Source organism: Pseudophryne corroboree, chromosome 1, assembly GCF_028390025.1.
Source record: "Pseudophryne corroboree isolate aPseCor3 chromosome 1, aPseCor3.hap2, whole genome shotgun sequence".
Classification (NCBI taxonomy): Eukaryota; Metazoa; Chordata; class Amphibia; order Anura; family Myobatrachidae; genus Pseudophryne; species Pseudophryne corroboree.
In genome coordinates, this window is record NC_086444.1 from 1,006,889,306 (window position 1) to 1,006,914,530 (window position 25,225).

At 35.4% G+C, this 25,225-nt stretch overlaps 14 non-coding genes across 14 annotated transcripts; all 14 read right to left on the reverse strand.

Annotated features, from left to right (window-relative positions):
* Window positions 1-367: 367 nt before the first annotated feature.
* On the reverse strand, window positions 368-439 carry TRNAC-GCA (transfer RNA cysteine (anticodon GCA)). The gene has a single exon. It is a non-coding gene; the product is annotated as a tRNA-Cys (tRNA).
* Window positions 440-1,182: 743 nt separating this feature from the next.
* Window positions 1,183-1,254, reverse strand: TRNAC-GCA (transfer RNA cysteine (anticodon GCA)). Its single transcript has one exon. It is a non-coding gene; the product is annotated as a tRNA-Cys (tRNA).
* A 1,578-nt stretch (window positions 1,255-2,832) lies between these two features.
* TRNAV-UAC (transfer RNA valine (anticodon UAC)) lies at window positions 2,833-2,905 on the reverse strand. Its single transcript has one exon. It is a non-coding gene; the product is annotated as a tRNA-Val (tRNA).
* Window positions 2,906-4,483: 1,578 nt separating this feature from the next.
* TRNAC-GCA (transfer RNA cysteine (anticodon GCA)) lies at window positions 4,484-4,555 on the reverse strand. The gene has a single exon. It is a non-coding gene; the product is annotated as a tRNA-Cys (tRNA).
* Window positions 4,556-6,133: 1,578 nt separating this feature from the next.
* Window positions 6,134-6,205, reverse strand: TRNAC-GCA (transfer RNA cysteine (anticodon GCA)). Its single transcript has one exon. It is a non-coding gene; the product is annotated as a tRNA-Cys (tRNA).
* A 3,228-nt stretch (window positions 6,206-9,433) lies between these two features.
* TRNAC-GCA (transfer RNA cysteine (anticodon GCA)) lies at window positions 9,434-9,505 on the reverse strand. The gene has a single exon. It is a non-coding gene; the product is annotated as a tRNA-Cys (tRNA).
* Window positions 9,506-11,083: 1,578 nt separating this feature from the next.
* TRNAC-GCA (transfer RNA cysteine (anticodon GCA)) lies at window positions 11,084-11,155 on the reverse strand. Its single transcript has one exon. It is a non-coding gene; the product is annotated as a tRNA-Cys (tRNA).
* A 1,578-nt stretch (window positions 11,156-12,733) lies between these two features.
* TRNAC-GCA (transfer RNA cysteine (anticodon GCA)) lies at window positions 12,734-12,805 on the reverse strand. Its single transcript has one exon. It is a non-coding gene; the product is annotated as a tRNA-Cys (tRNA).
* Window positions 12,806-14,384: 1,579 nt separating this feature from the next.
* TRNAC-GCA (transfer RNA cysteine (anticodon GCA)) lies at window positions 14,385-14,456 on the reverse strand. Its single transcript has one exon. It is a non-coding gene; the product is annotated as a tRNA-Cys (tRNA).
* A 1,578-nt stretch (window positions 14,457-16,034) lies between these two features.
* Window positions 16,035-16,106, reverse strand: TRNAC-GCA (transfer RNA cysteine (anticodon GCA)). Its single transcript has one exon. It is a non-coding gene; the product is annotated as a tRNA-Cys (tRNA).
* Window positions 16,107-17,685: 1,579 nt separating this feature from the next.
* TRNAC-GCA (transfer RNA cysteine (anticodon GCA)) lies at window positions 17,686-17,757 on the reverse strand. Its single transcript has one exon. It is a non-coding gene; the product is annotated as a tRNA-Cys (tRNA).
* Window positions 17,758-19,335: 1,578 nt separating this feature from the next.
* TRNAC-GCA (transfer RNA cysteine (anticodon GCA)) lies at window positions 19,336-19,407 on the reverse strand. Its single transcript has one exon. It is a non-coding gene; the product is annotated as a tRNA-Cys (tRNA).
* A 1,578-nt stretch (window positions 19,408-20,985) lies between these two features.
* On the reverse strand, window positions 20,986-21,057 carry TRNAC-GCA (transfer RNA cysteine (anticodon GCA)). The gene has a single exon. It is a non-coding gene; the product is annotated as a tRNA-Cys (tRNA).
* A 1,578-nt stretch (window positions 21,058-22,635) lies between these two features.
* TRNAC-GCA (transfer RNA cysteine (anticodon GCA)) lies at window positions 22,636-22,707 on the reverse strand. Its single transcript has one exon. It is a non-coding gene; the product is annotated as a tRNA-Cys (tRNA).
* Window positions 22,708-25,225: the final 2,518 nt, after the last annotated feature.

Below are 25,225 nucleotides of genomic sequence, written 5' to 3' on the forward strand. Positions count from 1 at the left end.
GGGCTCAGATGTTCTGAATGCATGTATGCCTTATGGACTAATTGCAAAATCAGTATGAGTTCAAAACATGGCTGCACCAAAAAAATTGTAATTCTGCCATGTTAATGCCCAATACTCCCTTATTTATCAAAGTTAGTTAGGAATAAAGCATTCATCCTTCATGTATAGTGATTTTATCCTGTATAATTCTCTATCAAATTAGCAGTCAAAACCTGCCACTGATACTGTACTTTCCTGAGGTAAAGTATTAAGTTGACATTTCAACATTTTTTGTTGCCTGACTGCCACTTGAGTATGTTTTTATATTACTTGAGTCCCAAACATGGTATAGACTGCAAAGTAATGCTTTACATTAATAGCAAGTAATAGGGGGCACCCGGATTTGAACCAGGGACCTCTCGATCTGCAGTCGAATGCTCTACCACTGAGCTATACCCCCTGCTCTTTCTCACTATAAGCACATACACATTGCAGCCTTGATGTACTGTATTTCTTGTCCTGCAGGAGGTGAAGATGAGTCTGTTTCTTTATGGTAAAGGTTTGGAGTTATTAGTCAGGGCATAAATAGAGAGTTTACATACTGTAGGTATAATCTGTGAGCATGTTTAAAAAGAAACTTTGATCATCCTAAAGCTCCACTATTGTTCGTGCTAGTCAGAGTAGTATATATTGAAATCCAGTTGTGACATTGTTTTATGGAAGCCAAAGAGAACTAAAATACAAATTGTCACTAAACCAATATTAATAATTTCTGAAAACTAAGTGATTGAGATACATTTTGGCAATAAAATCAAATATTTGATTTTTAGGTCAGTGGGCTCAGATGTTCTGAATGCATGTATGCCTTATGGACTAATTGCAAAATCAGTATGAGTTCAAAACATGGCTGCACCAAAAAAATTGTAATTCTGCCATGTTAATGAACAATACTCCCTTATTTATCAAAGTTAGTTAGGAATAAAGCATTCATCCTTCATGTATAGTGATTTTATCCTGTATAATTCTCTATCAAATTAGCAGTCAAAACCTGCCACTGATACTGTACTTTCCTGAGGTAAAGTATTAAGTTGACATTTCAACATTTTTTGTTGCCTGACTGCCACTTGAGTATGTTTTTATATTACTTGAGTCCCAAACATGGTATAGACTGCAAAGTGATGCTTTACATTAATAGCAAGTAATAGGGGGCACCCGGATTTGAACCAGGGACCTCTCGATCTGCAGTCGAATGCTCTACCACTGAGCTATACCCCCTGCTCTTTCCCACTATAAGCACATACACATTGCAGCCTTGATGTAAAGGTTACTGTACTGTATTTCTTGTCCTGCAGGAGGTGAAGATTAGTCTGTTTCTTTATGGTAATGCTTTGGAGTTATTAGTCAGGGCATAAATAGAGAGTTCACATACTGCAGGTATAATCTGTGAGCATACTCAAAAAGAAACTTTGATCATCCTAAAGTTCCACTATAGTTAGTGCTAGTCAAAGTAGAATTTATTGAAATCCAGTTGTGACATTGTTTTATTGAAGCAAAACTGATCTAAAATACAAATTGTTACCAAACCAATATTAATAATTTCTGAAAACTATTTTATCATGGTACATTTTTGCTAAGAAAATAAAATATTTGAATTTTGGGTCAGTGGGCTCAGATGTTCTGAATGCATGTATGCCTTATGGACTAATTGCAAAATCAGTCGGAGTTGAAAACATGGCTGTACCAAATAATTTTCTGCCATGTTAATGCCCAATACTCCCTTATTTATCAAAGTTAGTTAGGAATAAAGCATTCATCCTTCATGTACAGTTATTTTATGCTGTATAATTCTCTATCAAAAGTAGCTGTAAAAACCTGCCACTGATAATGTACTTTCCTGAGGTAAAGTATTAAGTTGAAATGTCAACATTTTTTGTTGCCTGACTGCCACTTGAGTATGTTTTTACATTACTTGAGTCCCAAACAAGGTATAGACTGCAAAGGGACGCTATACATTAAAAGCAAATTATAGGGGCACCTGGATTTGAACCAGGAACCTCTCGACATGCACTCGAATGCTCAACAACTGATTTATACCCCCTGGTCTTTCTAACTATAAGACCATACACATTGCAGCCTTGATGTAAAGGTTACTGTACTGTATTTCTTGTCCTGCAGGAGGTGAAGATGAGTCTGTTTCTTTATGGTAAAGGTTTGGAGTTATTAGTCAGGGCATAAATAGAGAGTTTACATACTGTAGGTATAATCTGTGAGCATGTTTAAAAAGAAACTTTGATCATCCTAAAGCTCCACTATTGTTCGTGCTAGTCAGAGTAGTATATATTGAAATCCAGTTGTGACATTGTTTTATGGAAGCCAAAGAGAACTAAAATACAAATTGTCACTAAACCAATATTAATAATTTCTGAAAACTAACTGATTGAGATACATTTTGGCAATAAAATCAAATATTTGATTTTTAGGTCAGTGGGCTCAGATTTTCGGAATGCATGTATGCCTTATGGACTAATTGCAAAATCAGTAAGAGTTCAAAACATGGCTGCACCAAAAAAATTGTAATTCTGCCATGTTAATGCCCAATACTCCCTTATTTATCAAAGTTAGTTAGGAATAAAGCATTCATCCTTCATGTATAGTGATTTTATCCTGTATAATTCTCTATCAAATTAGCAGTCAAAACCTGCCACTGATACTGTACTTTCCTGAGGTAAAGTATTAAGTTGACATTTCAACATTTTTTGTTGCCTGACTGCCACTTGAGTATGTTTTTATATTACTTGAGTCCCAAACAAGGTATAGACTGCAAAGTGATGCTATACATTAAAAGCAAATAATAGGGGGCACCCGGATTTGAACCAGGGACCTCTCGATCTGTAAGTCGAATGCTCTACCACTGAGCTATACCCCCTGCTCTTTCTCACTATAAGCACATACACATTGCAGCCTTGATGTAAAGGTTACTGTACTGTATTTCTTGTCCTGCAGGAGGTGAAGATGAGTCTGTTTCTTTATGGTAATGCTTTGGAGTTATTAGTCAGGGCATAAATAGAGAGTTCACATACTGCAGGTATAATCTGTGAGCATACTCAAAAAGAAACTTTGATCATCCTAAAGTTCCACTATAGTTAGTGCTAGTCAGAGTAGGATTTATTGAAATCCAGTTGTGACATTGTTTTATTGAAGCAAAACTGATCTAAAATACAAATTGTTACCAAACCAATATTAATAATTTCTGAAAACTATTTTATCATGGTACATTTTTGCTAAGAAAATAAAATATTTGAATTTTGGGTCAGTGGGCTCAGATGTTCTGAATGCATGTATGCCTTATGGACTAATTGCAAAATCAGTCGGAGTTGAAAACATGGCTGTACCAAATAATTTTCTGCCATGTTAATGCCCAATACTCCCTTATTTATCAAAGTTAGTTAGGAATAAAGCATTCATCCTTCATGTACAGTTATTTTATGCTGTATAATTCTCTATCAAAAGTAGCTGTAAAAACCTGCCACTGATACTGTACTTTCCTGAGGTAAAGTATTAAGTTGAAATGTCAACATTTTTTGTTGCCTGACTGCCACTTGAGTATGTTTTTACATTACTTGAGTCCCAAACAAGGTATAGACTGCAAAGGGACGCTATACATTAAAAGCAAATTATAGGGGCACCTGGATTTGAACCAGGGACCTCTCGACATGCACTCAAATGCTCAACAACTGATTTATACCCCCTGGTCTTTCTAACTATAAGACCATACACATTGCAGCCTTGATGTAAAGGTTACTGTACTGTATTTCTTGTCCTGCAGGAGGTGAAGATGAGTCTGTTTCTTTATGGTAAAGGTTTGGAGTTATTAGTCAGGGCATAAATAGAGAGTTTACATACTGTAGGTATAATCTGTGAGCATGTTTAAAAAGAAACTTTGATCATCCTAAAGCTCCACTATTGTTCGTGCTAGTCAGAGTAGTATATATTGAAATCCAGTTGTGACATTGTTTTATGGAAGCCAAAGAGAACTAAAATACAAATTGTCACTAAACCAATATTAATAATTTCTGAAAACTAACTGATTGAGATACATTTTGGCAATAAAATCAAATATTTGATTTTTAGGTCAGTGGGCTCAGATGTTCTGAATGTATGTATGCCTTATGGACTAATTGCAAAATCAGTATGAGTTCAAAACATGGCTGCACTAAAAAAATTGTAATTCTGCCATGTTAATGCCCAATACTCCCTTATTTATCAAAGTTAGTTAGGAATAAAGCATTCATCCATCATGTATAGTGATTTTATCCTGTATAATTCTCTATCAAATTAGCAGTCAAAACCTGCCACTGATACTGTACTTTCCTGAGGTAAAGTATTAAGTTGACATTTCAAAATTTTTTGTTGCCTGACTGCCACTTGAGTATGTTTTTATATTACTTGAGTCCCAAACATGGTATAGACTGCAAAGTGATGCTTTACATTAAAAGCAAGTAATAGGGGGCACCCGGATTTGAACCAGGGACCTCTCGATCTGCAGTCGAATGCTCTACCACTGAGCTATACCCCCTGCTCTTTCTCACTATAAGCACATACACATTGCAGCCTTGATGTAAAGGTTACTGTACTGTATTTCTTGTCCTGCAGGAGGTGAAGATGAGTCTGTTTCTTTATGGTAATGCTTTGGAGTTATTAGTCAGGGCATAAATAGAGAGTTCACATACTGCAGGTATAATCTGTGAGCATACTCAAAAAGAAACTTTGATCATCCTAAAGTTCCACTATAGTTAGTGCTAGTCAGAGTAGGATTTATTGAAATCCAGTTGTGACATTGTTTTATTGAAGCAAAACTGATCTAAAATACAAATTGTTACCAAACCAATATTAATAATTTCTGAAAACTATTTTATCATGGTACATTTTTGCTAAGAAAATAAAATATTTGAATTTTGGGTCAGTGGGCTCAGATGTTCTGAATGCATGTATGCCTTATGGACTAATTGCAAAATCAGTCGGAGTTGAAAACATGGCTGTACCAAATAATTTTCTGCCATGTTAATGCCCAATACTCCCTTATTTATCAAAGTTAGTTAGGAATAAAGCATTCATCCTTCATGTACAGTTATTTTATGCTGTATAATTCTCTATCAAAAGTAGCTGTAAAAACCTGCCACTGATAATGTACTTTCCTGAGGTAAAGTATTAAGTTGAAATGTCAACATTTTTTGTTGCCTGACTGCCACTTGAGTATGTTTTTACAATACTTGAGTCCCAAACAAGGTATAGACTGCAAAGGGACGCTATACATTAAAAGCAAATTATAGGGGCACCTGGATTTGAACCAGGGACCTCTCGACATGCACTTGAATGCTCAACAACTGATTTATACCCCCTGGTCTTTCTAACTATAAGACCATACACATTGCAGCCTTGATGTAAAGGTTACTGTACTGTATTTCTTGTCCTGCAGGAGGTGAAGATGAGTCTGTTTCTTTATGGTAAAGGTTTGGAGTTATTAGTCAGGGCATAAATAGAGAGTTTACATACTGTAGGTATAATCTGTGAGCATGTTTAAAAAGAAACTTTGATCATCCTAAAGCTCCACTATTGTTCGTGCTAGTCAGAGTAGTATATATTGAAATCCAGTTGTGACATTGTTTTATGGAAGCCAAAGAGAACTAAAATACAAATTGTCACTAAACCAATATTAATAATTTCTGAAAACTAACTGATTGAGATACATTTTGTCAATAAAATCAAATATTTGATTTTTAGGTCAGTGGGCTCAGATGTTCTGAATGCATGTATGCCTTATGGACTAATTGCAAAATCAGTATGAGTTCAAAACATGGCTGCACCAAAAAAATTGTAATTCTGCCATGTTAATGCCCAATACTCCCTTATTTATCAAAGTTAGTTAGGAATAAAGCATTCATCCTTCATGTATAGTGATTTTATCCTGTATAATTCTCTATCAAATTAGCAGTCAAAACCTGCCACTGATACTGTACTTTCCTGAGGTAAAGTATTAAGTTGACATTTCAACATTTTTTGTTGCCTGACTGCCACTTGAGTATGTTTTTATATTACTTGAGTCCCAAACAAGATATAGACTGCAAAGTGATGCTATACATTAAAAGCAAGTAATAGGGGGCACCCGGATTTGAACCAGGGACCTCTCGATCTGCAGTCGAATGCTCTACCACTGAGCTATACCCCCTGCTCTTTCTCACTATAAGCACATACACATTGCAGCCTTGATGTAAAGGTTACTGTACTGTATTTCTTGTCCTGCAGGAGGTGAAGATGAGTCTGTTTCTTTATGGTAATGCTTTGGAGTTATTAGTCAGGGCATAAATAGAAAGTTCACATACTGCAGGTATAATCTGTGAGCATACTCAAAAAGAAACTTTGATCATCCTAAAGTTCCACTATAGTTAGTGCTAGTCAGAGTAGGATTTATTGAAATCCAGTTGTGACATTGTTTTATTGAAGCAAAACTGATCTAAAATACAAATTGTTACCAAACCAATATTAATAATTTCTGAAAACTATTTTATCATGGTACATTTTTGCTAAGAAAATAAAATATTTGAATTTTGGGTCAGTGGGCTCAGATGTTCTGAATGCATGTATGCCTTATGGACTAATTGCAAAATCAGTTGGAGTTGAAAACATGGCTGTACCAAATAATTTTCTGCCATGTTAATGCCCAATACTCCCTTATTTATCAGAGTTAGTTAGGAATAAAGCATTCATCCTTCATGTAAAGTTATTTTATGCTGTATAATTCTCTATCAAAAGTAGCTGTAAAAACCTGCCACTGATAATGTACTTTCCTGAGGTAAAGTATTAAGTTGAAATGTCAACATTTTTTGTTGCCTGACTGCCACTTGAGTATGTTTTTACATTACTTGAGTCCCAAACAAGGTATAGACTGCAAAGGGACGCTATACATTAAAAGCAAATTATAGGGGCACCTGGATTTGAACCAGGGACCTCTTGACATGCACTCGAATGCTCAACAACTGATTTATACCCCCTGGTCTTTCTAACTATAAGACCATACACATTGCAGCCTTGATGCAAAGGTTACTGTACTGTATTTCTTATACTGCAGGAGGTGAAGATGAGTCTGTTTCTTTATGGTAAAGGTTTGGAGTTATTAGTCAGGGCATAAATAGAGAGATTACATACTGTAGGTATAATCTGTGAGCATGTTTAAAAAGAAACTTTGATCATCCTAAAGCTCCACTATTGTTCGTGGTAGTCAGAGTAGTATATATTGAAATCCAGTTGTGACATTGTTTTATGGAAGCCAAAGAGAACTAAAATACAAATTGTCACTAAACCAATATTAATAATTTCTGAAAACTAACTGATTGAGATACATTTTGGCAATAAAATCAAATATTTGATTTTTAGGTCAGTGGGCTCAGATGTTCGGAATGCATGTATGCCTTATGGACTAATTGCAAAATCAGTATGAGTTCAAAACATGGCTGCACCAAAAAAATTGTAATTCTGCCATGTTAATGCCCAATACTCCCTTATTTATCAAAGTTAGTTAGGAATAAAGCATTCATCCTTCATGTATAGTGATTTTATCCTGTATAATTCTCTATCAAATTAGCAGTCAAAACCTGCCACTGATACTGTACTTTCCTGAGGTAAAGTATTAAGTTGACATTTCAAAATTTTTTGTTGCCTGACTGCCACTTAAGTATGTTTTTACATTACTTGAGTCCCAAACGAGGTATAGACTGCAAAGTGATGCTATACATTAAAAGCAAGTAATAACACGGATTTGAACCAGGCGCCTCTCGATCTGCAGTCGAATGCTCTACCACTGAGCTATACCCCCTGCTCTTACTCACTATAAGCACATACACATTGCAGCCTTGATGTAAAGGTTACTGTACTGTATTTCTTGTCCTGCAGGAGGTGAAGATGAGTCTGTTTCTGTATGGTAATGCTTTGGAGTTATTAGTCAGGGCATAAATAGAGAGCTCACATACTGCAGGTATAATCTGTGAGCATACTCAAAAAGAAACTTTATGCATCCTAAAGTTCCACTATAGTTAGTGCTTGTCAGAGTAGGATTTATTGAAATCCAGTTGTGACATTGTTTTATTGAAGCAAAACTGATCTAAAATACAAATTGTTACCAAACCAATATTAATATTTTCTGAAAACTATTTTCTAATGGTACATTTTTGCTAAGAAAATAAAATATTTGAATTTTGGGTCAGTGGGCACAGATGTTCTGAATGCATGTATGCCTTATGGACTAATTGCAAAATCAGTCGGAGTTGAAAACATGGCTGTACCATATAATTTTGAATTCTGCCATGTTAATGCCCAATACTCCCCTATTTATCAAAGTTAGTTAGGAATAAAGCATTCATCCTTCATGTACAGTTATTTTATGCTATATAATTCTCTATCAAAAGTAGCTGTAAAAACATGCCCCTGATACTGTACTTTCCTGAGGTAAAGTATTAAGTTGAAATGTCAACATTTTTTGTTGCCTGACTGCCACTTGAGTATGTTTTTACATTACTTGAGTCCCAAACGAGGTATAGACTGCAAAGGGACGCTATACATTAAAAGCAAATTATAGGGGGCACCTGGATTTAAACCAGGGACCTCTTGACATGCACTCGAATGCTCAGCAACTGATTTATACCCCCTGGTCTTTCTAACTATAAGACCATACACATTGCAGCCTTGATGTAAAGGTTACTGTACTGTATTTCTTGTCCTGCAGGAGGTGAAGATGAGTCTGTTTCTTTATGGTAAAGGTTTAGAGTTATTAGTCAGGGCATAAATAGAGAGTTTACATACTGTAGGTATAATCTGTGAGCATGTTTAAAAAGAAACTTTGATCATCCTAAAGCTCCACTATTGTTCGTGCTAGTCAGAGTAGTATATATTGAAATCCAGTTGTGACATTGTTTTATGGAAGCCAAAGAGAACTAAAATACAAATTGTCACTAAACCAATATTAATAATTTCTGAAAACTAACTGATTGAGATACATTTTGGCAATAAAATCAAATATTTGATTTTTAGGTCAGTGGGCTCAGATGTTCTGAATGCATGTATGCCTTATGGACTAATTGCAAAATCAGTATGAGTTCAAAACATGGCTGCACCAAAAAAATTGTAATTCTGCCATGTTAATGCCCAATACTCCCTTATTTATCAAAGTTAGTTAGGAATAAAGCATTCATCCTTCATGTATAGTGATTTTATCCTGTATAATTCTCTATCAAATTAGCAGTCAAAACCTGCCACTGATACTGTACTTTCCTGAGGTAAAGTATTAAGTTGACATTTCAACATTTTTTGATGCCTGACTGCCACTTGAGTATGTTTTTACATTACTTGAGTCCCAAACGAGGTATAGACTGCAAAGTGATGCTATACATTAAAAGCAAGTAATAGGGGGCACCCGAATTTGAACCAGGGACCTCTCGATCTGCAGTCGAATGCTCTACCACTGAGATATACCCCCTGCTCTTTCTCACTTTAAGCACATACACATTGCAGCCTTGATGTAAAGGTTGCTGTACTGTATTTCTTGTCCTGCAGGAGGTGAAGATGAGTCTGTTTCTTTATGGTAATGCTTTGGAGTTATTAGTCAGGGCATAAATAGAGAGTTCACATACTGCAGGTATAATCTGTGAGCATACTCAAAAAGAAACTTTGATCATCCTAAAGTTCCACTATAGTTAGTGCTAGTCAGAGTAGGATTTATTGAAATCCAGTTGTTACATTGTTTTATTGAAGCAAAACTGATCTAAAATACAAATTGTTACCAAACCAATATTAATAATTTCTGAAAACTTTTTTATCATGGTAAATTTTTGCTAATAAAATAAAATATTTGAATTTTGGGTCAGTGGGCTCAGATGTTCTGAATGCATGTATGCCTTATGGACTAATTGCAAAATCAGTCGGAGTTGAAAACATGGCTGTACCAAATAATTTTCTGCCATGTTAATGCCCAATACTCCCTTATTTATCAAAGTTAGTTAGGAATAAAGCATTCATCCTTCATGTACAGTTATTTTATGCTGTATAATTCTCTATCAAAAGTAGCTGTAAAAACCTACCACTGATAATGTACTTTCCTGAGGTAAAGTATTAAGTTGAAATGTCAACATTTTTTGTTGCCTGACTGCCACTTGAGTATGTTTTTACATTACTTGAGTCCCAAACAAGGTATAGACTGCAAAGGGACGCTATACATTAAAAGCAAATTATAGGGGCACCTGGATTTGAACCAGGGACCTCTCGACATGAACTCGAATGCTCAACAACTGATTTATACCCCCTGGTCTTTCTAACTATAAGACCATACACATTGCAGCCTTGATGTAAAGGTTACTGTACTGTATTTCTTGTCCTGCAGGAGGTGAAGATGAGTCTGTTTCTTTATGGTAAAGGTTTGGAGTTATTAGTCAGGGCATAAATAGAGAGTTTACATACTGTAGGTATAATCTGTGAGCATGTTTAAAAAGAAACTTTGATCATCCTAAAGCTCCACTATTGTTCGTGCTAGTCAGAGTAGTATATATTGAAATCCAGTTGTCACATTGTTTTATGGAAGCCAAAGAGAACTAAAATACAAATTGTCACTAAACCAATATTAATAATTTCTGAAAACTAACTGATTGAGATACATTTTGGCAATAAAATCAAATATTTGATTTTTAGGTCAGTGGGCTCAGATGTTCTGAATGCATGTATGCCTTATGGACTAATTGCAAAATCAGTATGAGTTCAAAACATGGCTGCACCAAAAAAATTGTAATTCTGCCATGTTAATGCCCAATACTCCCTTATTTATCAAAGTTAGTTAGGAATAAAGCATTCATCCTTCATGTATAGTGATTTTATCCTGTATAATTCTCTATCAAATTAGCAGTCAAAACCTGCCACTGATACTGTACTTTCCTGAGGTAAAGTATTAAGTTGACATTTCAACATTTTTTGTTGCCTGACTGCCACTTGAGTATGTTTTTACATTACTTGAGTCCCAAACGAGGTATAGACTGCAAAGTGATGCTATACATTAAAAGCAAGTAATAGGGGGCACCCGAATTTGAACCAGGGACCTCTCGATCTGCAGTCGAATGCTCTACCATTGAGATATACCCCCTGCTCTTTCTCACTTTAAGCACATACACATTGCAGCCTTGATGTAAAGGTTACTGTACTGTATTTCTTGACCTGCAGGAGGTGAAGATGAGTCTGTTTCTTTATGGTAATGCTTTGGAGTTATTAGTCAGGGCATAAATAGAGAGTTCACATACTGCAGGTATAATCTGTGAGCATACTCAAAAAGAAACTTTGATCATCCTAAAGTTCCACTATAGTTAGTGCTAGTCAGAGTAGGATTTATTGAAATCCAGTTGTTACATTGTTTTATTGAAGCAAAACTGATCTAAAATACAAATTGTTACCAAACCAATATTAATAATTTCTGAAAACTTTTTTATCATGGTAAATTTTTGCTAATAAAATAAAATATTTGAATTTTGGGTCAGTGGGCTCAGATGTTCTGAATGCATGTATGCCTTATGGACTAATTGCAAAATCAGTCGGAGTTGAAAACATGGCTGTACCAAATAATTTTCTGCCATGTTAATGCCCAATACTCCCTTATTTATCAAAGTTAGTTAGGAATAAAGCATTCATCCTTCATGTACAGTTATTTTATGCTGTATAATTCTCTATCAAAAGTAGCTGTAAAAACCTGCCACTGATAATGTACTTTCCTGAGGTAAAGTATTAAGTTGAAATGTCAACATTTTTTGTTGCCTGACTGCCACTTGAGTATGTTTTTACATTACTTCAGTCCCAAACAAGGTATAGACTGCAAAGGGACGCTATACATTAAAAGCAAATTATAGGGGCACCTGGATTTGAACCAGGGACCACTCGACATGAACTCGAATGCTCAACAACTGATTTATACCCCCTGGTCTTTCTAACTTTAAGACCATACACATTGCAGCCTTGATGTAAAGGTTACTGTACTGTATTTCTTGTCCTGCAGGAGGTGAAGATGAGTCTGTTTCTTTATGGTAAAGGTTTGGAGTTATTAGTCAGGGCATAAATAGAGAGTTTACATACTGTAGGTATAATCTGTGAGCATGTTTAAAAAGAAACTTTGATCATCCTAAAGCTCCACTATTGTTCGTGCTAGTCAGAGTAGTATATATTGAAATCCAGTTGTGACATTGTTTTATGGAAGCCAAAGAGAACTAAAATACAAATTGTCACTAAACCAATATTAATAATTTCTGAAAACTAACTGATTGAGATACATTTTGGCAATAAAATCAAATATTTGATTTTTAGGTCAGTGGGCTCAGATGTTCGGAATGCATGTATGCCTTATGGACTAATTGCAAAATCAGTATGAGTTCAAAACATGGCTGCACCAAAAAAATTGTAATTCTGCCATGTTAATGCCCAATACTCCCTTATTTATCAAAGTTAGTTAGGAATAAAGCATTCATCCTTCATGTATAGTGATTTTATCCTGTATAATTCTCAATCAAATTAGCAGTCAAAACCTGCCACTGATACTGTACTTTCCTGAGGTAAAGTATTAAGTTGACATTTCAACATTTTTTGTTGCCTGACTGCCACTTGAGTATGTTTTTACATTACTTGAGTCCCAAACGAGGTATAGACTGCAAAGTGATGCTATACATTAAAAGCAAGTAATAGGGGGCACCCGAATTTGAACCTGGCGCCTCTCGATCTGCAGTCGAATGCTCTACCACTGAGCTATACCCCCTGCTCTTTCTCACTATAAGCACATACACATTGCAGCCTTGATGTAAAGGTTACTGTACTGTATTTCTTGTCCTGCAGGAGGTGAAGATGAGTCTGTTTCTGTATGGTAATGCTTTGGAGTTATTAGTCAGGGCATAAATAGAGAGTTCACATACTGCAGGTATAATCTGTGAGCATACTCAAAAAGAAACTTTATTCATCCTAAAGTTCCACTATAGTTAGTGCTAGTCAGAGTAGGATTTATTGAAATCCAGTTGTGACATTGTTTTATTGAAGCAAAACTGATCTAAAATACAAATTGTTACCAAACCAATATTAATATTTTCTGAAAACTATTTTCTCATGGTACATTTTTGCTAAGAAAATAAAATATTTGAATTTTGGGTCAGTGGGCTCAGATGTTCTGAATGCATGTATGCCTTATGGACTAATTGCAAAATCAGTCGGAGTTGAAAACATGGCTGTACCAAATAATTTTCTGCCATGTTAATGCCCAATACTCCCTTATTTATCAAAGTTAGTTAGGAATAAAGCATTCATCCTTCATGTACAGTTATTTTATGCTGTATAATTCTCTATCAAAAGTAGCTGTAAAAACCTGCCACTGATAATGTACTTTCCTGAGGTAAAGTATTAAGTTGAAATGTCAACATTTTTTGTTGCCTGACTGCCACTTGAGTATGTTTTTACATTACTTGAGTCCCAAACAAGGTATAGACTGCAAAGGGACGCTATACATTAAAAGCAAATTATAGGGGCACCTGGATTTGAACCAGGGACCTCTCGACATGAACTCAAATGCTCAACAACTGATTTATACCCCCTGGTCTTTCTAACTATAAGACCATACACATTGCAGCCTTGATGTAAAGGTTACTGTACTGTATTTCTTGTCCTGCAGGAGGTGAAGATGAGTCTGTTTCTTTATGGTAAAGGTTTGGAGTTATTAGTCAGGGCATAAATAGAGAGTTTACATACTGTAGGTATAATCTGTGAGCATGTTTAAAAAGAAACTTTGATCATCCTAAAGCTCCACTATTGTTCGTGCTAGTCAGAGTAGTATATATTGAAATCCAGTTGTTACATTGTTTTATGGAAGCCAAAGAGAACTAAAATACAAATTGTCACTAAACCAATATTAATAATTTCTGAAAACTAACTGATTGAGATACATTTTGGCAATAAAATCAAATATTTGATTTTTAGGTCAGTGGGCTCAGATGTTCTGAATGCATGTATGCCTTATGGACTAATTGCAAAATCAGTATGAGTTCAAAACATGGCTGCACCAAAAAAAATTGTAATTCTGCCATGTTAATGCCCAATACTCCCTTATTTATCAAAGTTAGTTAGGAATAAAGCATTCATCCTTCATGTATAGTGATTTTATCCTGTATAATTCTCTATCAAATTAGCAGTCAAAACCTGCCACTGATACTGTACTTTCCTGAGGTAAAGTATTAAGTTGACATTTCAACATTTTTTGTTGCCTGACTGCCACTTGAGTATGTTTTTATATTACTTGAGTCCCAAACAAGGTATAGACTGCAAAGTGATGCTATACATTAAAAGCAAGTAATAGGGGGCACCCGGATTTGAACCAGGGACCTCTCGATCTGCAGTCGAATGCTCTACCACTGAGCTATACCCCCTGCTCTTTCTCACTATAAGCACATACACATTGCAGCCTTGATGTAAAGGTTACTGTACTGTATTTCTTGTCCTGCAGGAGGTGAAGATGAGTCTGTTTCTTTATGGTAATGCTTTGGAGGTATTAGTCAGGGCATAAATAGAGAGTTCACATACTGCAGGTATAATCTGTGAGCATACTCAAAAAGAAACTTTGATCATCCTAAAGTTCCACTATAGTTAGTGCTAGTCAGAGTAGGATTTATTGAAATCCAGTTGTAACATTGTTTTATTGAAGCAAAACTGATCTAAACTACAAATTGTTACCAAACCAATATTAATAATTTCTGAAAACTATTTTATCATGGTACATTTTTGCTAATAAAATAAAATATTTGAATTTTGGGTCAGTGGGCTCAGATGTTCTGAATGCATGTATGCCTTATGGACTAATTGCAAAATCAGTCGGAGTTGAAAACATGGCTGTACCAAATAATTTTCTGCCATGTTAATGCCCAATACTCCCTTATTTATCAAAGTTAGTTAGGAATAAAGCATTCATCCTTCATGTACAGTTATTTTATGCTGTATAATTCTCTATCAAAAGTAGCTGTAAAAACCTGCCACTGATACTGTACTTTCCTGAGGTAAAGTATTAAGTTGAAATGTCAACATTTTTTGTTGCCTGACTGCCACTTGAGTATGTTTTTACATTACTTGAGTCCCAAACAAGGTATAGACTGCAAAGGGACGCTATACATTAAAAGCAAATTATAGGGGCACCTGGATTTGAACCAGGGACCTCTCGACATGCACTCGAATGCTCAACAACTGATTTATACCCCCTGGTCTTTCTAACTATAAGACCATACACATTGCAGCCTTGATGTAAAGGTTACTGTACTGTATTTCTTGTCCTGCAGGAGGTGAAGATGAGTCTGTTTCTTTATGGTAAAGGTTTGGAGTTATTAGTCAGGGCATAAATAGAGAGTTTACATACTGTAGGTATAATCTGTGAGCATGTTTAAAAAGAAACTTTGATCATCCTAAAGCTCCACTATTGTTCATGCTAGTCAGAGTAGTATATATTGAAATCCAGTTGTGACATTGTTTTATGGAAGCCAAAGAGAACTAAAATACAAATTGTCACTAAACCAATATTAATAATTTCTGAAAACTAACTGATTGAGATACATTTTGGCAATAAAATCAAATATTTGATTTTTAGGTCAGTGGGCTCAGATGTTCTGAATGCATGTATGCCTTATGGACTAATTGCAAAATCAGTATGTGTTCAAAACATGGCTGCACCAAAAAAATTGTAATTCTGCCATGTTAATGCCCAATACTCCCTTACTTATCAAAGTTAGTTAGGAATAAAGCATTCATCCTTCATGTATAGTGATTTTATCCTGTATAATTCTCTATCAAATTAGCAGTCAAAACCTGCCACTGATACTGTACTTTCCTGAGGTAAAGTATTAAGTTGACATTTCAACATTTTTTGTTGCCTGACTGCCACTTGAGTATGTTTTTATATTACTTGAGTCCCAAACAAGGTATAGACTGCAAAGTGATGCTATACATTAAAAGCAAATAATAGGGGGCACACGGATTTGAACCAGGGACCTCTCAATCTGCAGTCGAATGCTCTACCACTGAGCTATACCCCCTGCTTTTTCTCACTATAAGCACATACACATTGCAGCCTTGATGTAAAGGTTACTGTACTGTATTTCTTGTCCTGCAGGAGGTGAAGATGAGTCTGTTTCTTTATGGTAATGCTTTGGAGTTATTAGTCAGGGCATAAATAGAGAGTTCACATACTGCAGGTATAATCTGTGAGCATACTCAAAAAGAAACTTTGATCATCCTAAAGTCCCACTATAGTTAGTGCTAGTCAGAGTAGGATTTATTGAAATCCAGTTGTGACATTGTTTTATTGAAGCAAAACTGATCTAAAATACAAATTGTTACCAAACCAATATTAATATTTTCTGAAAACTATTTTCTCATGGTACATTTTTGCTAAGAAAATAAAATATTTGAATTTTGGGTCAGTGGGCTCAGATGTTCTGAATGCATGTATGCCTTATGGACTAATTGCAAAATCAGTCGGAGTTGAAAACATGGCTGTACCAAATAATTTTCTGCCATGTTAATGCCCAATACTCCCTTATTTATCAAAGTTAGTTAGGAATAAAGCATTCATCCTTCATGTACAGTTATTTTATGCTGTATAATTCTCTATCAAAAGTAGCTGTAAAAACCTGCCACTGATAATGTACTTTCCTGAGGTAAAGTATTAAGTTGAAATGTCAACATTTTTTGTTGCCTGACTGCCACTTGAGTATGTTTTTACATTACTTGAGTCCCAAACAAGGTATAGACTGCAAAGGGACGCTATACATTAAAAGCAAATTATAGGGGCACCTGGATTTGAACCAGGGACCTCTCGACATGAACTCAAATGCTCAACAACTAATTTATACCCCCTGGTCTTTCTAACTATAAGACCATACACATTGCAGCCTTGATGTAAAGGTTACTGTACTGTATTTCTTGTCCTGCAGGAGGTGAAGATGAGTCTGTTTCTTTATGGTAAAGGTTTGGAGTTATTAGTCAGGGCATAAATAGAGAGTTTACATACTGTAGGTATAATCTGTGAGCATGTTTAAAAAGAAACTTTGATCATCCTAAAGCTCCACTATTGTTCGTGCTAGTCAGAGTAGTATATATTGAAATCCAGTTGTCACATTGTTTTATGGAAGCCAAAGAGAACTAAAATACAAATTGTCACTAAACCAATATTAATAATTTCTGAAAACTAACTGATTGAGATACATTTTGGCAATAAAATCAAATATTTGATTTTTAGGTCAGTGGGCTCAGATGTTCTGAATGCATGTATGCCTTATGGACTAATTGCAAAATCAGTATGAGTTCAAAACATGGCTGCACCAAAAAAAATTGTAATTCTGCCATGTTAATGCCCAATACTCCCTTATTTATCAAAGTTAGTTAGGAATAAAGCATTCATCCTTCATGTATAGTGATTCTATCCTGTATAATTCTCTATCAAATTAGCAGTCAAAACCTGCCACTGATACTGTACTTTCCTGAGGTAAAGTATTAAGTTGACATTTCAACATTTTTTGTTGCCTGACTGCCACTTGAGTATGTTTTTATATTACTTGAGTCCCAAACAAGGTATAGACTGCAAAGTGATGCTATACATTAAAAGCAAGTAATAGGGGGCACCCGGATTTGAACCAGGGACCTCTCGATCTGCAGTCGAATGCTCTACCACTGAGCTATACCCCCTGCTCTTTCTCACTATAAGCACATACACATTGCAGCCTTGATGTAAAGGTTACTGTACTGTATTTCTTGTCCTGCAGGAGGTGAAGATGAGTCTGTTTCTTTATGGTAATGCTTTGGAGGTATTAGTCAGGGCATAAATAGAGAGTTCACATACTGCAGGTATAATCTGTGAGCATACTCAAAAAGAAACTTTGATCATCCTAAAGTTCCACTATAGTTAGTGCTAGTCAGAGTAGGATTTATTGAAATCCAGTTGTAACATTGTTTTATTGAAGCAAAACTGATCTAAACTACAAATTGTTACCAAACCAATATTAATAATTTCTGAAAACTATTTTATCATGGTACATTTTTGCTAATAAAATAAAATATTTGAATTTTGGGTCAGTGGGCTCAGATGTTCTGAATGCATGTATGCCTTATGGACTAATTGCAAAATCAGTCGGAGTTGAAAACATGGCTGTACCAAATAATTTTCTGCCATGTTAATGCCCAATACTCCCTTATTTATCAAAGTTAGTTAGGAATAAAGCATTCATCCTTCATGTACAGTTATTTTATGCTGTATAATTCTCTATCAAAAGTAGCTGTAAAAACCTGCCACTGATAATGTACTTTCCTGAGGTAAAGTATTAAGTTGAAATGTCAACATTTTTTGTTGCCTGACTGCCACTTGAGTATGTTTTTACATTACTTGAGTCCCAAACAAGGTATAGACTGCAAAGGGACGCTATACATTAAAAGCAAATTATAGGGGCACCTGGATTTGAACCAGGGACCTCTCGACATGCACTCGAATGCTCAACAACTGATTTATACCCCCTGGTCTTTCTAACTATAAGACCATACACATTGCAGCCTTGATGTAAAGGTTACTGTACTGTATTTCTTGTCCTGCAGGAGGTGAAGATGAGTCTGTTTCTTTATGGTAAAGGTTTGGAGTTATTAGTCAGGGCATAAATAGAGAGTTTACATACTGTAGGTATAATCTGTGAGCATGTTTAAAAAGAAACTTTGATCATCCTAAAGCTCCACTATTGTTCATGCTAGTCAGAGTAGTATATATTGAAATCCAGTTGTGACATTGTTTTATGGAAGCCAAAGAGAACTAAAATACAAATTGTCACTAAACCAATATTAATAATTTCTGAAAACTAACTGATTGAGATACATTTTGGCAATAAAATCAAATATTTGATTTTTAGGTCAGTGGGCTCAGATGTTCTGAATGCATGTATGCCTTATGGACTAATTGCAAAATCAGTATGAGTTCAAAACATGGCTGCACCAAAAAAAATGTAATTCTGCCATGTTAATGCCCAATACTCCCTTACTTATCAAAGTTAGTTAGGAATAAAGCATTCATCCTTCATGTATAGTGATTTTATCCTGTATAATTCTCTATCAAATTAGCAGTCAAAACCTGCCACTGATACTGTACTTTCCTGAGGTAAAGTATTAAGTTGACATTTCAACATTTTTTGTTGCCTGACTGCCACTTGAGTATGTTTTTATATTACTTGAGTCCCAAACAAGGTATAGACTGCAAAGTGATGCTATACATTAAAAGCAAATAATAGGGGGCACCCGGATTTGAACCAGGGACCTCTCGATCTGCAGTCGAATGCTCTACCACTGAGCTATACCCCCTGCTCTTTCTCACTGTAAGCACATACACATTGCAGCCTTAATGTAAAGGTTACTGTACTGTATTTCTTGTCCTGCAGGAGGTGAAGATGAGTCTGTTTCTTTATGGTAATGCTTTGGAGTTATTAGTCAGGGCATAAATAGAGAGTTCACATACTGCAGGTATAATCTGTGAGCATACTCAAAAAGAAACTTTGATCATCCTAAAGTCCCACTATAGTTAGTGCTAGTCAGAGTAGGATTTATTGAAATCCAGTTGTGACATTGTTTTATTGAAGCAAAACTGATCTAAAATACAAATTGTTACCAAACCAATATTAATAATTTCTGAAAACTATTTTATCATGGTACATTTTTGCTAATAAAATAAAATATTTGAATTTTGGGTCAGTGGGCTCAGATGTTCTGAATGCATGTATGCCTTATGGACTAATTGTAAAATCAGTCGGAGTTGAAAACATGGCTGTACCAAATAATTTTCTGCCATGTTAATGCCCAATACTCCCTTATTTATCAAAGTTAGTTAGGAATAAAGCATTCATCCTTCATGTACAGTTATTTTATGCTGTATAATTCTCTATCAAAAGTAGCTGTAAAAACCTGCCACTGATAATGTACTTTCCTATGGTAAAGTATTAAGTTGAAATGTCAACATTTTTTGTTGCCTGACTGCCACTTGAGTATGTTTTTACATTACTTGAGTCCCAAACAAGGTATAGACTGCAAAGGGACGCTATACATTAAAAGCAAATTATAGGGGCACCTGGATTTGAACCAGGGACCTCTCGACATGCACTTGAATGCTCAACAACTGATTTATACCCCCTGGTCTTTCTAACTATAAGACCATACACATTGCAGCCTTGATGTAAAGGTTACTGTACTGTATTTCTTGTCCTGCAGGAGGTGAAGATGAGTCTGTTTCTTTATGGTAAAGGTTTGGAGTTATTAGTCAGGGCATAAATAGAGAGTTTACATACTGTAGGTATAATCTGTGAGCATGTTTAAAAAGAAACTTTGATCATCCTAAAGCTCCACTATTGTTCGTGCTAGTCAGAGTAGTATATATTGAAATCCAGTTGTGACATTGTTTTATGGAAGCCAAAGAGAACTAAAATACAAATTGTCACTAAACCAATATTAATAATTTCTGAAAACTAACTGATTGAGATACATTTTGGCAATAAAATCAAATATTTGATTTTTAGGTCAGTGGGCTCAGATGTTCTGAATGCATGTATGCCTTATGGACTAATTGCAAAATCAGTATGAGTTCAAAACATGGCTGCACCAAAAAAATTGTAATTCTGCCATGTTAATGCCCAATACTCCCTTATTTATCAAAGTTAGTTAGGAATAAAGCATTCATCCTTCATGTATAGTGATTTTATCCTGTATAATTCTCTATCAAATTAGCAGTCAAAACCTGCCACTGATACTGTACTTTCCTGAGGTAAAGTATTAAGTTGACATTTCAACATTTTTTGTTGCCTGACTGCCACTTGAGTATGTTTTTACATTACTTGAGTCCCAAACGAGGTATAGACTGCAAAGTGATGCTATACATTAAAAGCAAGTAATAGGGGGCACCCAGATTTGAACCAGGCGCCTCTCGATCTGCAGTCGAAAGCTCTACCACTGAGCTATACCCCCTGCTCTTTCTCACTATAAGCACATACACATTGCAGCCTTGATGTAAAGGTTACTGTACTGTATTTCTTGTCCTGCAGGAGGTGAAGATGAGTCTGTTTCTGTATGGTAATGCTTTGGAGTTATTAGTCAGGGCATAAATAGAGAGTTCACATACTGCAGGTATAATCTGTGAGCATACTCAAAAAGAAACTTTATTCATCCTAAAGTTCCACTATAGTTAGTGCTAGTCAGAGTAGGATTTATTGAAATCCAGTTGTGACATTGTTTTATTGAAGCAAAACTGATCTAAAATACAAATTGTTACCAAACCAATATTAATAATTTCTGAAAACTTTTTTATCATGGTAAATTTTTGCTAATAAAATAAAATATTTGAATTTTGGGTCAGTGGGCTCAGATGTTCTGAATGCATGTATGCCTTATGGACTAATTGCAAAATCAGTCGGAGTTGAAAACATGGCTGTACCAAATAATTTTCTGCCATGTTAATGCCCAATACTCCCTTATTTATCAAAGTTAGTTAGGAATAAAGCATTCATCCTTCATGTACAGTTATTTTATGCTGTATAATTCTCTATCAAAAGTAGCTGTAAAAACCTGCCACTGATAATGTACTTTCCTGAGGTAAAGTATTAAGTTGAAATGTCAACATTTTTTGTTGCCTGACTGCCACTTGAGTATGTTTTTACATTACTTGAGTCCCAAACAAGGTATAGACTGCAAAGGGACGCTATACATTAAAAACAAATTATAGGGGCACCTGGATTTGAACCAGGGACCTCTCGACATGAACTCGAATGCTCAACAACTGATTTATACCCCCTGGCCTTTCTAACTATAAGACCATAAACATTGCAGCCTTGATGTAAAGGTTACTGTACTGTATTTCTTGTCCTGCAGGAGGTGAAGATGAGTCTGTTTCTTTATGGTAAAGGTTTGGAGTTATTAGTCAGGGCATAAATAGAGAGTTTACATACTGTAGGTATAATCTGTGAGCATGTTTAAAAAGAAACTTTGATCATCCTAAAGCTCCACTATTGTTCGTGCTAGTCAGAGTAGTATATATTGAAATCCAGTTGTCACATTGTTTTATGGAAGCCAAAGAGAACTAAAATACAAATTGTCACTAAACCAATATTAATAATTTCTGAAAACTAACTGATTGAGATACATTTTGGCAATAAAATCAAATATTTGATTTTTAGGTCAGTGGGCTCAGATGTTCTGAATGCATGTATGCCTTATGGACTAATTGCAAAATCAGTATGAGTTCAAAACATGGCTGCACCAAAAAAATTGTAATTCTGCCATGTTAATGCCCAATACTCCCTTATTTTTCAAAGTTAGTTAGGAATAAAGCATTCATCCTTCATGTATAGTGATTTTATCCTGTATAATTCTCTATCAAATTAGCAGTCAAAACCTGCCACTGATACTGTACTTTCCTGAGGTAAAGTATTAAGTTGACATTTCAACATTTTTTGTTGCCTGACTGCCACTTGAGTATGTTTTTATATTACTTGAGTCCCAAACAAGGTATAGACTGCAAAGTGATGCTATACATTAAAAGCAAGTAATAGGGGGCACCCGGATTTGAACCAGGGACCTCTCGATCTGCAGTCGAATGCTCTACCACTGAGCTATACCCCCTGCTCTTTCTCACTATAAGCACATACACATTGCAGCCTTGATGTAAAGGTTACTGTACTGTATTTCTTGTCCTGCAGGAGGTGAAGATGAGTCTGTTTCTTTATGGTAATGCTTTGGAGGTATTAGTCAGGGCATAAATAGAGAGTTCACATACTGCAGGTATAATCTGTGAGCATACTCAAAAAGAAACTTTGATCATCCTAAAGTTCCACTATAGTTAGTGCTAGTCAGAGTAGGATTTATTGAAATCCAGTTGTGACATTGTTTTATTGAAGCAAAACTGATCTAAACTACAAATTGTTACCAAACCAATATTAATAATTTCTGAAAACTATTTTATCATGGTACATTTTTGCTAATAAAATAAAATATTTGAATTTTGGGTCAGTGGGCTCAGATGTTCTGAATGCATGTATGCCTTATGGACTAATTGTAAAATCAGTCGGAGTTGAAAACATGGCTGTACCAAATAATTTTCTGCCATGTTAATGCCCAATACTCCCTTATTTATCAAAGTTAGTTAGGAATAAAGCATTCATCCTTCATGTACAGTTATTTTATGCTGTATAATTCTTTATCAAAAGTAGCTGTAAAAACCTGCCACTGATAATGTACTTTCCTGAGGTAAAGTATTAAGTTGAAATGTCAACATTTTTTGTTGCCTGACTGCCACTTGAGTATGTTTTTACATTACTTGAGTCCCAAACAAGGTATAGACTGCAAAGGGACGCTATACATTAAAAGCAAATTATAGGGGCACCTGGATTTGAACCAGGGACCTCTCGACATGCACTCGAATGCTCAACAACTGATTTATACCCCCTGGTCTTTCTAACTATAAGACCATACACATTGCAGCCTTGATGTAAAGGTTACTGTACTGTATTTCTTGTCCTGCAGGAGGTGAAGATGAGTCTGTTTCTTTATGGTAAAGGTTTGGAGTTATTAGTCAGGGCATAAATAGAGAGTTTACATACTGTAGGTATAATCTGTGAGCATGTTTAAAAAGAAACTTTGATCATCCTAAAGCTCCACTATTGTTCGTGCTAGTCAGAGTAGTATATATTGAAATCCAGTTGTGACATTGTTTTATGGAAGCCAAAGAGAACTAAAATACAAATTGTCACTAAACCAATATTAATAATTTCTGAAAACTAACTGATTGAGATACATTTTGGCAATAAAATCAAATATTTGATTTTTAGGTCAGTGGGCTCAGATGTTCTGAATGCATGTATGCCTTATGGACTAATTGCAAAATCAGTATGAGTTCAAAACATGGCTGCACCAAAAAAATTGTAATTCTGCCATGTTAATGCCCAATACTCCCTTATTTATCAAAGTTAGTTAGGAATAAAGCATTCATCCTTCATGTATAGTGATTTTATCCTGTATAATTCTCTATCAAATTAGCAGTCAAAACCTGCCACTGATACTGTACTTTCCTGAGGTAAAGTATTAAGTTGACATTTCAACATTTTTTGTTGCCTGACTGCCACTTGAGTATGTTTTTATATTACTTGAGTCCCAAACAAGGTATAGACTGCAAAGTGATGCTATACATTAAAAGCAAATAATAGGGGGCACCCGGATTTGAACCAGGGACCTCTCGATCTGCAGTCGAATGCTCAACAACTGATTTATACCCCCTGGTCTTTCTAACTATAAGACCATACACATTGCAGCCTTGATGTAAAGGTTACTGTACTGTATTTCTTGTCCTGCAGGAGGTGAAGATGAGTCTGTTTCTTTATGGTAATGCTTTGGAGTTATTAGTCAGGGCATAAATAGAGAGTTCACATACTGCAGGTATAATCTGTGAGCATACTCAAAAAGAAACTTTGATCATCCTAAAGTCCCACTATAGTTAGTGCTAGTCAGAGTAGGATTTATTGAAATCCAGTTGTGACATTGTTTTATTAAAGCAAAACTGATCTAAAATACAAATTGTTACCAAACCAATATTAATAATTTCTGAAAACTATTTTATCATGGTACATTTTTGCTAATAAAATAAAATATTTGAATTTTGGGTCAGTGGGCTCAGATGTTCTGAATGCATGTATGCCTTATGGACTAATTGCAAAATCAGTCGGAGTTGAAAACATGGCTGTACCAAATAATTTTCTGCCATGTTAATGCCCAATACTCCCTTATTTATCAAAGTTAGTTAGGAATAAAGCATTCATCCTTCATGCACAGTTATTTTATGCTGTATAATTCTCTATCAAAAGTAGCTGTAAAAACCTGCCACTGATACTGTACTTTCCTGAGGTAAAGTATTAAGTTGAAATGTCAACATTTTTTGTTGCCTGACTGCCACTTGAGTATGTTTTTACATTACTTGAGTCCCAAACAAGGTATAGACTGCAAAGGGACGCTATACATTAAAAGCAAATTATAGGGGCACCTGGATTTGAACCAGGGACCTCTCGACATGCACTCGAATGCTCAACAACTGATTTATACCCCCTGGTCTTTCTAACTATAAGACCATACACATTGCAGCCTTGATGTA